Genomic DNA, 14621 nt, shown 5'->3' on the forward strand with positions numbered 1-14621 from the left:
AATTATCAGAGGTTAACTAGAGTATGACCCTTATCATTGTAGCAGCTGTGTCTGTCTGATTCTGAGTATGTATAAATCATCGATATGATCTGACAGGGAATAGCTTTGTAATTGGCTTTGGAGATTTTGTAGCACCTCTCTCTGAGCTATTTAATAAGGACATTACACCCCAGAATCATCTTGCATGTTGTTACTGCACACTGTGTTGGTATTAACCCATCATGTCCGGGTGTCATGTATACATGTCGAACCTGGGACATCTAGGTGACATGTATATATGATCTAGTAATTCGCGCCATTGTTTGAATGTCAGCTGGTTATTTCCACCTCAGCCAGCCACTGCTAACAATCTGTCAAGCATCACAGTCATGCTCCAGTTGCCTGCGTACTTCCATCATGGGTAGACCTACACAAAAAATCATTCTTGTGTCCAGACCCTCGGCTGAGTGCCCGCAGCCACCGACTTCAACATCAGTGAGGTCCAAAGGCCCTCAAAAGGAAAGACCTTAGTGACAGTGCGATAGGGAGACAATTCGACTTGCCATTAAAGCCAATTGTGAGTGGGGAAAGTGACTCTTCCTCTGAGTAAAGCGACCTCCCCATGCTGAGTGTGGAAATGTACGAGTCAGAAGAGGAGGGTGAATGTGAGTTATCCACTGTGTGGCAATCATTTCCCTCTGTACATTCATCTGCCATTTCTGATGATGGAAATGGTTCAGATGATGCTGATGATCCTGGAGAGGGGAATATTTGCACAGTGGAAATGATGGAAGAGGAGGTAGGGAGTGGAGAAAGGGAGGAGGTGGAGGAGAGAGGGAGGAGGAAACTCAGTAGGTGAAGCCTCACACCAACGAGTGACTCAAGGCCTACAGTGAAAATTTCCACTCAACTTGCCACTACACTAGCCTCTCCCACTCGACCTGTTACTCATCCTGCATCTTTACCTGCCTCATCATGTGCCTCACCATGCCGGCCTGCTTCACCATGTGCCTTGCCATGCTGGCCTGTCTTACCACATGCCTCGTCACGCCAGCCTGCCTCACTATGTGCCTCACCATGCTGGCCTGCCTCACCATGTGCCTCATTATGCCGGCCTGCTTCACCATCTGCCTTGCAACACTACCCTGCCTCATCACCAAATCCACGTACATCTGGTCATGCAGGTGCAGGTGCACAGCCACCATCATTTTATGGTCGGCAGACATGTGCCCATCGCCTGATTTCACCATTGCCATCACCACCAGGATCATTGTCACCAGCATCATCAATGTCAACAGCATCATCGCCATCACCACCAGCATCATCTGCTTCATCAAGTATGTATTCACTGGACTTACCACCATGGCGCCCTGCTAGGGGCCGAGGCAGGGCACGAGGCAGGCCACATGCATGGCAGGCAAGGCAGGGTCCAAGGGTAGGTACTGTAGGTCTGAAACATTTACCTGGGGGGAGGGGACAGGGTTTCAGTCCGATGTACCTGTGTTTCATGAGATAAATGCAGGTGTGCAGCCAAAATTTCCTTGCAATGCGTCATCCACCCCTGTTGATTTTTTCATAGTTTTTTTTTTTTTTTACCATGACAGTGATGGATTTCATTGTAAAGGAAATCAATGCATTCAGGGATTACTGCTGTAAATGGGGTGAAACCTCACACATTCGTGAAAGTGGAAAAATAAAGGAGTGAACAGTGACGAATGTTAATGAGATGTATGTTTGGCTTACAATGATTATGTTGATGCTTCACATAAAAAAAACACAGTATTCATGATTCCTGGTTAGTGGATGATATTGTATCAACACCAATGTTGGGTAAGTATATGCCACGGGACAGGTACCTCGACATCCTCAGGTACTTGCATTTCTCATCCAACATGGGCCCACATCTTAATGAAAGATTATGAAAAATTAGCTCGATTTTGGAAATGATGAAGGAAAAATTTAGATAACATTTCAGGTCATTCCGGAAGGTTGTTATCGACGAATCGCTTGTTCTGCTTAGGGGACATCTTGCCTTCATACAGAACATACCATCAAAGAGACATCGCATTGGAATTAAGTTTTTTGTTTTGTGTGATTGCAAGACTAGCTTCATGATACATATTATTGTGTATACAGCAAGTGATGTGGAGTTATTGAAGGACGACCCCCTTGGCTTCTCTGGCTCAGTCGTGAAGAAGTTCATGGACAGGTACTTCGGTGGCAACCATATCCTGTTTACCGATAATTATTACATGGCGCCAAGTCTTGCAAAGTACCAGCAGGAGCACAAAACTGGATACTGTGGAACTGTCTAAGCAAAGAAGAAACATTGGCCATCCTTTCCCATGGGCATCATGAAGGGGGAGTTCAGGACCTTGAAATCAGGTAAACTTCTTGCTATTCACTGGTACGATAAGTGAAAGGTAAATGTCCTCTCCAGGGTCCATGAAGGTAAGTTGGTAGACACAGGCAAAATCGATAAATGAATGAGGCAGCCAGTCTTCAAGCCTGATGCAGTTATCGCCTATAATGTCAATATGCAACTCATCAATAAATCTGATATGCAGATTGGCACCATCGACTGTCTGAGGAGGTCCTGTATGTGGTACATGAAGGCATTCTTACACTTACTTGACATCTGTGTACTGAATGTCTTCCTTCTTTACAAGGACGTGACACAGACAAGCACATCCCTCAGACAGTTTGAGAAGGATGTAATTTATGGCCTCCTGGAGGTATATGGCCAAGTAGTGCCTACTGTGAAATGGAGGCACAGTGTACAGCAACTACCTGACAGGCTGCATTGCAGAGTCTACATCATTAGGCATTACATGGAAGTGCTGCCTCCAACACCTGCAGGTAAAGAAGCCTTCCGGTATTACTATGTTTGTGCAAATTCATTGTGCCGATCTCAGCAATGCCGTATGAAGAGGTGCTGGTGTGCTGAATGTAAGGTGGCACTGTGCACTACCTGTTTCTTTGACTTTCACTCAAAGACCAAGCGGTAGAAGTCTGGGACATATGCAGAAGTTAATGTTAGTTTAGTAGATATGTTGTTTTTTGTGTAATTAGAAAAAAAAATGATTTTACTGCTCTGTGTATATTTATGTGAATAATGGAAGCAGAAAGTTTGTTTCATGATGAAGTCAGTGCCTTATTTTTTATTGAAAGTTTTCGTATGTGTAAATAATTGTTATGATGAAAAAGCACCAAACACAGGAAAAAAAAAATCTGTTGCAATGGTAAAAATTTTCGATTATGGACAGTACGTGAATAACTAATTTGTTCACAATTATTTTTTTAGGTTTTATGTAGTAGTAGTAGTAGTGGTAGTAGTAGTGGTAGTAGTAGTAGTAGTGGTAGTAGTTTTAGTAGTAGTGGCAGTAGTTGTAGTAGTACTGGTAGTAGTAGTAGTAGTAGTAGTGGTGGTAGTTGTAGTAGTAGTAGTAGTGGTAGTTGTAGTAGTAGTAGTAGTAGTCATTGTAGTAATGGTAGTTGTAATAGTAGTAGTAATAAAAGTAGTATTTGTTGTAGTTGTTGTAGTACCTAGACTTCTAGTGGTACGGCTGTGCTAGAATCGAGCAACATTGCAGGCCAGATATACATCTCCATGTGTGTGTGTGTGTGTGTGTGTGTAAGGCAGTGGTGGTGGGACGGTGGTGAGGCGAGCAGGCAGCCTGCCTCAAGGTCGTTGCTATGGTTACCAGACTCACAGCAGCAGTCACGCCACACTTTTGGAAAATTTGCATGGAAATACTGTTTGTGGTGAATTGTGGTCTTCTGAAAGTGTTATTATTGTGGAGGGCTAGTTCAAGCCTTAGTTGTGTCACCTCACCACTGCCATGCATACAGACATGGGCAAAAAAATCAAAAATTGCCCCTTTTTCCCACTCACTCTCTCCCTACACACACTTCTCGGACCATCTGAGGCAATTTGCTTGAAGTCAAAGGATTGGTGAGTATTATGACAGTTTTTTTTTTTTTTTTATGGTTAAGTATTAGCTGAGATATGAAGGTTTAAAAGTAGACGATTTTATCAGGAATGACTGTCTGTGAGAAGGGTTGGTGGGAATATATGTCGGATGCGATGGGTTAACATCCTGAAGGTTATAGATGTCAAGGTGGCATTTTAAAAATTTTGGGTAAAAACATGTAGTGAGGAACACTATACACACTGTATGTTAGTTCTTGCAATAGTTCCATTACTGGTGGATCAATTTGCTGAAAGTTCTTTAGTGTGGGTTTTAGCCTACCAACCAGCTTTCGTTAATCCTACTCAAAGCAGTGGTCACCAAATCATTTTGACAATCAGGAGTTTCCTAGTCAGGCGTCGGCGAGGTGTAACAAAATATTTGCAACACACAAGGTAATATTAAGATGTATTATACATAATTATCTGCTAAGGATGAGTTGCACAATGCCTCCTCTTCCACCTAGAATACGGCCTTCAGTACGATTTCTATGCTAGCTTGTGAAAGAACCTAATGGCATGACCACCACGGCTGCATGTAAATGCTCGCACAGCTCATCTCACGTTGGAGGGCATACCAGATATTTGGTGTGGCACGTTGCTCATGTGAAATGGTTTTAACCATGCTATATATGGCGATCCAATGGTCATTTTGTAAAGCAAGTTGAACAATGATGAAATATAAGACTGACTTAATGAAAAACAATACATAATATTCTTCTGTCTCAGTAATGATGTAGACCAATATCCGTCTATGTATCTATCTATCTATCAATCTATCTTTGTCACAATGTATCCCACAGCGAGGGTGGGGCATATAATTTTTACTGAGTGCAACCATCCCCTGTGTAGCTTGTGCTAGCTATAAAGAAATACCACAGGGGAAAGGCAAGATTATAGTACAGTATACCTTAGCAAAAGAAAAGGAAAAGTCTTAACGTATACCAATGAACAATTTATATAAAGAATGATCAGTTATATGTAACGTTCCAGTAAGAATTCAGGTTCAGCTGAATGGATAGAACTGGGTATTTTCAAGAGTTGATAAAGGGGGAAACCCCGGGGTTTGGCCCAATGAGCTTTCCGACTACGAGCCGATAAGAGGAGGGCGGTTTGTTAAGTACCCATCCAGCAACATCCAGCCTGCAACCAACCGGACACTCACAGAGTTGTATATGAGTTTTTGTCAAAAATTAATTATTAACATACATCGAACAACTATTAACTGCTTCACTCTGATGATGATGCCTTATGATGAAAAGTTGGCATGTATCTAGAACTTTAAAAAGGAAAGATTTGGCACATGAAATTATCAAGCTTAATGAATAGGCAAGACAAATGAGGGAGAGAGAGAACCAGGGAGAAAAAGCAGAAGGCGAGGGATCTGCAAAAAGCAGTCCTGAATTAGACAATATTTACCTTTTATCTGTTAGCAGATGCAGTATAGACACAAACGATAATTTAACATTAGATAACAAATGACGAAGCCCACTAAGTAAAATTATTTGTCAAAAGAAGTAGGAAAACCAAAGAATGATAACAGGGAAGTATAGAACATCTTTTCGTTTTCATTACAGTTAGTTCATCCAGTCTTGTACCCCTTAGTAAAGTGTAACATAAATACAGTACTCAGCGGAGAGAACCCCAAATTGCTGGCAATATGAATGAGGAAGCAGGGAGAGGGGAACAGAATTGGAGGGATCAACAAAAATGATTCTGAGTATGAAACAATTCTAATGCGGCCGCTAACGGTAATTTAGTAATAACATAATCATTTACCAACACCACTAAGAGAAGGAAAAGAGAGAAAATAGGACGGGGAAGCAGGGATAGCCACCAGATGGCGAGCGACCTACGCAATATACAAAGTTAGCATCGGATTTACTTAAAACGGAAGCAAATAATAGTCTACAAAAAACCCTGAAGCCCAGTAAATAATAACATGTAAGAACAAGAGAATGAAGAAAATGAGACAGAGAACGGACAAAGAAGCTCCTCTTCGTTAATAAAAAAAAAAAATAACAGACAACGCCATCTAACAAAGGTACCCTGAGAAAAGATGAGGAAGATGCAGAGAGAGACTAGAAGGCGAGGGACCTACAAAAGCACTGCTGAATATATGAGACAGCGCTGACGGCTCAAGTTCTCTTCAGGAGGACAGAATAAACATAGGGCGTTAAGGCACTGAAATATGAGAGGTGCGTTGGAGAGAGAGAGAGAGAGAGAGAGAGAGAGAGAGAGAGAGAGATGAGAAAGGGAGGTGAAAGAGATGAAGATAGAACATTTGGGAAAAAGAAGCAAAAAAATGGATGAGAAATATTATAGTGTGGATGAGAAGAGGGATGAACTATGAAGGGGTGTGATGGGCAAAGGAGGAGAGAAACAAAGAGGGGGAAAAGAAACGGATGATGAGAAAGGTGAGAGGGGTGCTAGGGAGGAGAGAAGAGTTGAAAGAAAGGAGAAGAAGAATGTGAAGAGCTGGGAGGAGAAGGAGGTGACAGGGACAATTAGAGAAGACGGAAAACGAGGAGAGGCAAGGGAAGAAATGCCGGAGGTAAGACGAGGTGGGATGGGGAGAGAGAGACGAGGTAAAGAAGTGACGGGGAACGGTGTGTGGAGGGGAAGTGAAAGGGGCAGCAGTGAGGGAGTGAGGGGTAAGGAGAATGGAATAGTGATTAATCCCTTTCAGTCTGGTGACGTGTTTCTAGCCTTTTTCTTGCTCTCTCCGGAAGGTTTATATCTTTCAGCTGGAGAGAGAAGATATAGCCTTCATTAACATCGTCGCTGCCTCAAGTCTTATCTTCGTTGATGAAAATCTTCTACAGACAGGAAAAATGAAACAAGTAAATACGTCATCGATCTGACGGGGTTAATTGTGTCTCACTAGGGGAAGGGAAAAGGGTACAACTAAATAGGGAGGAAACCAAACTGTAACAGACCAACTGGTCCTCTCGTGGCTGTTTCGTATAGGAAAAGTTATGACTAACAAAACTATGCAGTAAGTTAAAAACATGACAAGAATAGAAAAGCAGGAAGGCTACCCCATAACCCACCAAACCCTCCGGCCTAGGCCAGCAGGAAATGGTGGGAAGGACCACCATGCACCACAGAAAAGCTGTCATGCAAATTTCATGGGAAATAGAAAAGAAAAACTTAGTCTGAACTATCTACCTGAGAAGGAAATCAACTTTAAGTACACAATTATTTATCGAAGTTCTGCGGTTGTATCATCCAGGCTTTGAAAATGAAACAAAAGTATGTACCCTCCCATTCAGGAGGATACATACTTAGGTGGGGATTGGAAGACAGATACTTATTCGAGCGGTTTTTAAAGGTTCGTAATGTATCACAGTTTACTACATAGGAAGTTAGTTTGTTCCATATCTTTAGAAATCTTTTAGTGCTTAGCTTCATGTGACTGAAATTGTTTGCCGATAATTTTATGCTCGTTACCTCTAGTATAATCTGAGTGATCAACTGTGAAGTATTTTTAGATAGCCATATTATCGTGTCCTTTGAACATTTTGAATACGCGATTGAATCTCCTCGTAGCCTGCGTTTAGTTAAGGTAAAGAGATTCACGGCTTCTAAACGTTGGTGAATGGTTTAATATTTCTCAGTCTAGGAACCATAATTGTCATCATTTGATCTACTCTCTCAATTTTCTCCATATCTTTTTTTATAATGCAATGACCAGAATTAAATGCAATGCTCCAAGTGCAGGCGTACTAAGAAGCTATATGAAGTGAGGATGATATTTTCGGATTTATACTGAATGCTCTGCCAATGAAGCCAATCAGTTTCTGTGCTTTTAATAGCATCTGTACACCGTTTGCTTGATTTCAAAATATTTGTTATTATAACTACTAAGTCTTTTTCATGGTTTACGCTACCAAGCTGAACATTTTTCATGTTGTAACTGTCACTTACGTTTTTACTGCCAGTGTTTAACACATTACATTTATTATCACCCACCTAGCAAAACAATAATTTAATCACCTGCATCTGTGTGTGTGTGTGTGTGTGTGTGTCTCTCTCTCTCTCTCTCTCTCTCTCTCTCTCTCTCTCTGTCATACATTAAGTGGGCAAATTGTACCCAAACCGTGCGGACAGTTTCCCAAGATATGTGGCCAGAAGATTACCGATTCATTTTTTTTTTTTTTTTTTTTTTTTTTTTTTTAGGTAGGAACCCAAAGTGACAGTGAAACGCAGTGGGCGAAATCCTAACACTTTTTTCTCGATTTTGCCATTTCTAAAAATCGCGCCTAGTCAGGCGATAAAGTAATTTCCTACCTGTGTGTGTGTGTGTGTGTGTGTGTGTGTGTGTGTGTGTGTGTGTGCCAGTTACCAACATATCTAAAAATCAAGTGGGCTAATTATATCCAAACTTTGTGGCTACTTTCCCAGGATATATGGCTTGAACTGATTAGATTTTGGTGAACCTGCAATGATATGCCTCCAACTGAGTGACGACTGAACTTGTGTGTGTGTGTGTGTGTGTGTGTGTGTGTGTGTGTGTGTGTGTGATGGCTGATGATACGTATTCGTTGGATGTCGTTAATACTGAAATCCATTTGCCATGTTTGGGCCCGATTTAACAGTTGATCAAGATCTCGCTGAAATGCCTCCCTCTGCAGTGCTGTGTCTGCTCTGTTACCTATTTAAGTATCATCGGCAACTTTTGAAATCTTACAATCCTTCATCTTTATCACTTATCAAAAGAATAGAACCTAACACTGAAACCTTTGGCACTACATTTGTAACGTTTATGCAGTATGATTCTTCTCTATTTATCATAACTGTATTCATCCGGTGAGCCAATCTTCGATCGACCCGAGCACATTGCCACTGAAACCGTGAGACGTTAGCTTCTGAATGAGTTCTTTTGTGTGGAAATTTGTCAATTACCCTTTGGAAATCCAGAGATTTAACGTAAACAGATTTAGTCTCGTCGCACATATTCTGTGTATCGTTGATAAAGTCCAACATATTCGTGAGGCAGGAATGCTTATTTCGAAAACTATGTTGCGAATCTTTTGATGAGATTATTTACTTATGGTTCCCAAACATATCTCTGATAATAGTTTCCATAGAATTATAAAAATGTTGATGATAAACTAATTAGGCTGTACTTTCCTGGTTGTGCTTGATGCCTTTATTCAATATCGAGGTTGCGTTTGCAAGCTTTCATTCGTGTGGCAACTTCCTGCTCTTTAGTGTTGAGTTAAAAATTCCAGCCTTTAATATATCATTCTTAGTTCCTTTAATACGCGTGGAGATATTATGTACCGTCCCGATGTTTTATTCTACTTTAGTTTACTAACTTGAAGCAGTACAACGCTTTCACTACCTGTAATATCATCGATTATATTGCCCTCTTTTATAGAGACTGGGAAACTATAGGAATCCCAAAGAGGTACGGGGATGGACAGAGAGGTGAGAGGGGGAGAGAGGGATGAGACAAAAGAAAGAGGGAGGGGTAAAAGGTGAGAGAAAAGAGAGAGAGAAGGGGGTGAGGAGAAGAATCCAGGGAGTGGAAAATATGGAAAAAAAGGGGTAGGAATGAGATGGGGAAATAATAAGTGAGTGAAGTAAGAAGTGAAGGGTGAGAGCGGGAATAAAAAAGCGTGGAGAGACCGAAGAGTGAGGTGAGAGAAAGGGAAGGATGTTGGTGTAAAGGGAGGAGTGGAGAGGAAAGTGAGAGGGAAAGGAAGGAGAGTGGAGAGGAAAGTGAGAGGGAAAGGAAGGAGAGTGGAGAGGAAAGTGAGAGGGAAAGGAAGGAGAGTGGATTGTGCAATGACAGAGGTGCGGATGAGATGATGAGGTTGGAAGAGAGTGTCTGGGACTGGAAAGAAAAGAAAGGAGAAGAGAGAGTCAAAAGATAAGAAGAAAAATAAAATATGATAGGTGTGATGAAGGAACTGGACGGGATAACAAAAGTGAGAAGAGAAAGAGTGAGGTGAGGCGAAGGGAGGGGAGAAGTGGAAATGAGTTAAGAAGGGTGAGGAGAGAGGATGGAGAGAAAGGCGTAAGGAGAGGGAGTGAGAACAGGGAGGAGTGGGCTAAATTGAGAGAGCAAGAAAATAAGCATATGGCAAGACGTTAGGGAAGGGGTGAAAGCTGAGACGCACGGCGGAGGAGTGGGCTGAAGAATGAAGGGTGGAGAGGAATGGGAGACAGGGAGAGGAGTAAGGTGAGGAGAGAGATGAAATGTGAGATATTATGCAGAGAGAGAGAAGAGAGAGAGAGAGTGGGGAACAGATGACGAAGGGAGGTGATAAAGGAAGGCTGGGGAGTGCAGTGAAGGCAGAATAGATACAGGTTTGGTAAGGTTTGTCACTAGACTGATAAGAAGGATGAAATGTGAGATCAACGGAGACAGAGTGGGGAAAGGAAGACAGAGAATGAGCAGAGGTGGGAGGTGGAGAAGGAGAAGTGAGGTGTGGGTGAGGTAGTGACGTGAGAAAATAAGAATGAGGAAATGAGGAAACGAAGCGCAGACAGGTACATAAAAGTGCTAAAAGAGTTGTGTGAGTGAAGTATGAGAGTGGTGTGAGTTGGGTATGAGGATTACTAGTGGTGTATGGGAATAGTGTGAGTGGAGTATGAGATGGTGTGAATGAGGTATGAGGATGGTATGAGAGGCATGGGCGTGGTGGGAATAGGGTATGCGAATGGTATGAGGGGCATGAGAGTTATGTGAATGGAGTATTGGAATTGTCTGGGTGGTATATGAAAGAAGCGTGAGAAGGGTATGAAAATGGTGTGAATGGGGTATGCAAATGGTATAAAGGGCATAGGAGTGGTGTGAGTCTGGTATGAGGGCGGTATGATCGGGGAAGACGAGTGGTGTGAGTAGTGTCATTGATATGAGTGGGGTGTGTGTTTTTCTTTTTTTTTTAATAACAGAACAGAGGAAGGAAAAACAAATGAATAAAAAAAAATAATAATCCATACACCAGATTGCTGGTGTCCTCTGTTCATAAAATATCTGTAACAGTTAAATTTGAACAGCTGTGGGTTGAAGTTTGGAGGGAAACAACTCTGGGGAAGAGAGCTCCAGAGAGATGCAGTTCGGGGAATGAAAGAATTATGATAGGCAGAAGTTCTGCAATATGGCTCAGTGACATTCCAGTCATGAGCGCTACCAGATGCCCGTGTAGCACGAGGGAAGGCATGGAGAGGTGGCACCATGGACACAACTTCGTCTGAGCATTTGCCATAAAAATATCTGTAAAATAATGTAAGGGAGGCAAGGCAACATTCCTTCTTACTTGTAGAGGAGGTAGTTTATTTGTAATGGCGAGGTTTTTAATAATTCTAACAGCTTTGTTCTGAAATTTGTCTAGTTGTTTTAATGCAACCTCTCAACATCCATTCCACAAGAGTGAGCAATACTCAAGCTGAGAGCGCACATGACTCTTATAAATCATAGCTAACTGCTCATCGGTGAAGAAGTTACGGACTCTACAATAATCCAAGTTTCTTTGAGACGGTTTTAGCAAGTGATCCAACACTAGAGGTCCAGCTGAGGGCACTGTTAAGTGAGATGCCGAGAATTTCAATACTTTTGGAAATGGGAATATTAGTAGCACCGAAGGTGATGTACGAATCTGGCAATATCTGTCTATTAGTAAACTGTATATGTTTAGTTTTACTAGCATTAAATGAGAGAAGGTTGTTTTGTCCCCATTCACTGATCACAGGTAGGTCTTGAATTATGGAGATGGCTGTACTGAGTTGAGAAGTAGAGATACTAGACTTTGTAAATGGGTGTCTGAGTGTGAGTGAACGATGTTATGTTGGGTCATCTGCATATGAGTGGGTGGGATTGTGGGTGACAGATAAGAGATCATTAATGTGAACCAGGAATAGGGTTGGCACCAGAACTGATCCCAGCGGCACGCCGACATTAATTTAGTGGAAATTGGAATGTACATCATCTATTTTTACTTTTATGCCACTAAGATATGCGGAAATCAAAAGAACAAAAGACGTTAGTCCATAGCAAGGGAGTTTGGACAGCAGGGAACGGTGTTATACTCTGTCAGAAGCTTTAGAAATATCAAGGGCTACTGCATGAGTTTCTCCATGTAGGTCAATTGATTGATGGATGGTATCAGTTAGGAGATTGAGTATGTATGGTGGATCTTTTGTGGCGAAAACCATATGGTCTGTCACTAATTAAGCTGTTGGATTCAAGATGTTTAACCCGCTGCATGCTGGCTATTTTTAACCCTATGGATTACCTCAGTGCCGGCCATTTTTCGACTTTTTTTTTTTTTTTTGGCTACAATGATACATTTTGATGTGGAAACAACGAATTTCGTCATTAGAATGCTCACTGAGGTTCAGAAATTAGTTTTATTGAGTCCTGCATACTCATGTACAGGTATAGCCGCTCTCTCACGCTCACCACATACACGAGAGAAAGCCGTTTTCTATGTAAGGTTTACTCAGGTATTTATGCTGGGAAGGCATAACAATGATCAGTACACTTTTCTGATTACTTATTACTTCAGCATCTATCACAATTTGCGTGTCTTTCTCACTGTGAATGCATTATCTTACACTTTAAGATAGGTACAACCTGGCTTCATTACGTACAGTCCTGGTACTTACAAGAAGGTATTTACAACTTGACTTCACTATATAGTCCTTACACTTACAAGAAAATATTTACAACTTACACTTACATGAAAATATTTACAAAATGTGTTCACTATGTACAGCACAGGGTGGTGTCACACAGGCAAAGTGAGGCAGAGCAAGCGTGAGGGAGAGGAACGAGTGAGTGTATGGCCTTGACAGCCTGGGAGATGGTAGAGGAACAGATACCTTACATGCCTGCCAATTTTTTCCCGTGAATCTTGAAAAATATGGTCACAGTGAAGTTTTTTTATTTTAAACTGTTTTATAACGGCACTGGCACTTGCCGCGGAATTATGTCAGACCGTTTTAAAACCGCACTGGCATGCGGTGGGTTAACAATGTGCTTATTAATTAAAGTTTCAAATACCTTGCCAAGAGAAGATGTGACAGATATTGGTCTGTAATCAGAGGGATCGAAGGAACCTCCATTCTTCGGAATTGGGTGGATATTAGCTTCTTTCCGTGAATTTGGGAATGAAGAAGTACGTATGCATAGTCTGAATAATTTAGCTAGAACAGAGGCAAATTCAGGGGAACACTTTTTCGAAACAATTGGTGGAATTCCATTTGGGCCTGGAGCTTTGTTGGTAGGTAAATTGTCAAGGATGGATTTTATGTATCTTGTCTGTATTTTAAACAGGGCAATTTCGGGAGAGTCAAGTTCTAGTACTGGGACATTCTGGCTGGCATCCTCTATGGTGGGATTTCCGGCAAATGTAGTGGCAAAAACATCTGTTATCCCATGCCAGTCATTTGTAATGTTGCCAGCTGAAGATTTTAGTGGGGGAATGGAAGATGACTTGTTAAAGTTATTATTGAAAGAATTAAGAGTTGACCAGAATATTCTATTGTCATTAGGGTTGTTAAATAGTCTTGATGCTTGCTTTTGAAGAAAACTTGATTTAGCTAGATTTAATACAGCTTTTGCATGATTCCAAACAATTTTAAATTGAGAGAGTAATTCAGATGTTTTTCATTTTAAGAAGGAGTTATATGCTATTGACTTTTGGGCTGTTGCTCAGGCACAGTTGCTATCAAACCATTTTGGAGAGTTCGATCTTTTAGTGAACTGTTGACTTGGTATGAATACATCCATACCAGCTAGTATTAAGTCGCAAATGTGGGACTGGGTAGAACTGGCATCACTAGAGAAGAAAGACTGCCATGGAATGTCAGTAAGATAATTTCTAAATCCATCCCAGTTTGCCCTATCGAAGTGCCATCGGGTCACCCTTACAGGTTCAGAATGGGGAGGTTTTGGGGGGGTTAACTAATGAGGCTTTGATGAGATTGTGGTCGGAGGATCCAATTGGTGACAGTAACTCCATCCTGTATTGATCAGGATTATTTGTCAAGAATAAATCCAAGAGATAGGCATTATGATCAGGATTATCAGGTATTCTGGTTGGTTGCTTTACCAGCTGGATGAGATTAAACGATTCTTGAAACAGCCCGCACTCTAGACCAGCATCGTCAGTCCTGGCAGAATGCAATAACCATTCAACATTATGTATGTTAAAATCGACCAAAATGGTAATTTCGGTGCTAAGGGCAAGGTTATTCCAAGGCGTCCTGTCGACGTATGGGTACGTCGCAACGTTTTGTCACAGCTAGTCCCATTGACGTACCAGTACGTCGTGCAATGGCAAGGTTCATAATTTGCACAATTTTTAAATTTTTCGCGTGATTTTTGGTACGTATACACGGGACACCTTCCTCTACAAGATCCAAGGCAGGGACATTGCCTTACCCCACATGACCTCCCCCCCCCACACGCCATTGTCTCGGCAATTCACCTGTTATCAGTGACCTGGCCAATAAAGACATTCAGGGCCAGAGTGATTCCCCAGTCGATGATAATGTGGAGGAAAAATTTTACGCAGCATGAGAGGAAGAAACGGTCAGAAATGATGATCAGGTAATGTCGCCAAAAAAGATCAGGTATGTTGATGTGTTAGTGAGTGAAACAATGCTCATATTGCCTATATTACTGTGTGAAAACAAATATACTCTCATACTA

The sequence above is a fragment of the Coenobita brevimanus genome, chromosome 30 (assembly GCF_032717465.1).
Source record: "Coenobita brevimanus isolate Jiangsu-jjx chromosome 30, ASM3271746v2, whole genome shotgun sequence".
NCBI classification, from domain to species: Eukaryota; Metazoa; Arthropoda; class Malacostraca; order Decapoda; family Coenobitidae; genus Coenobita; species Coenobita brevimanus.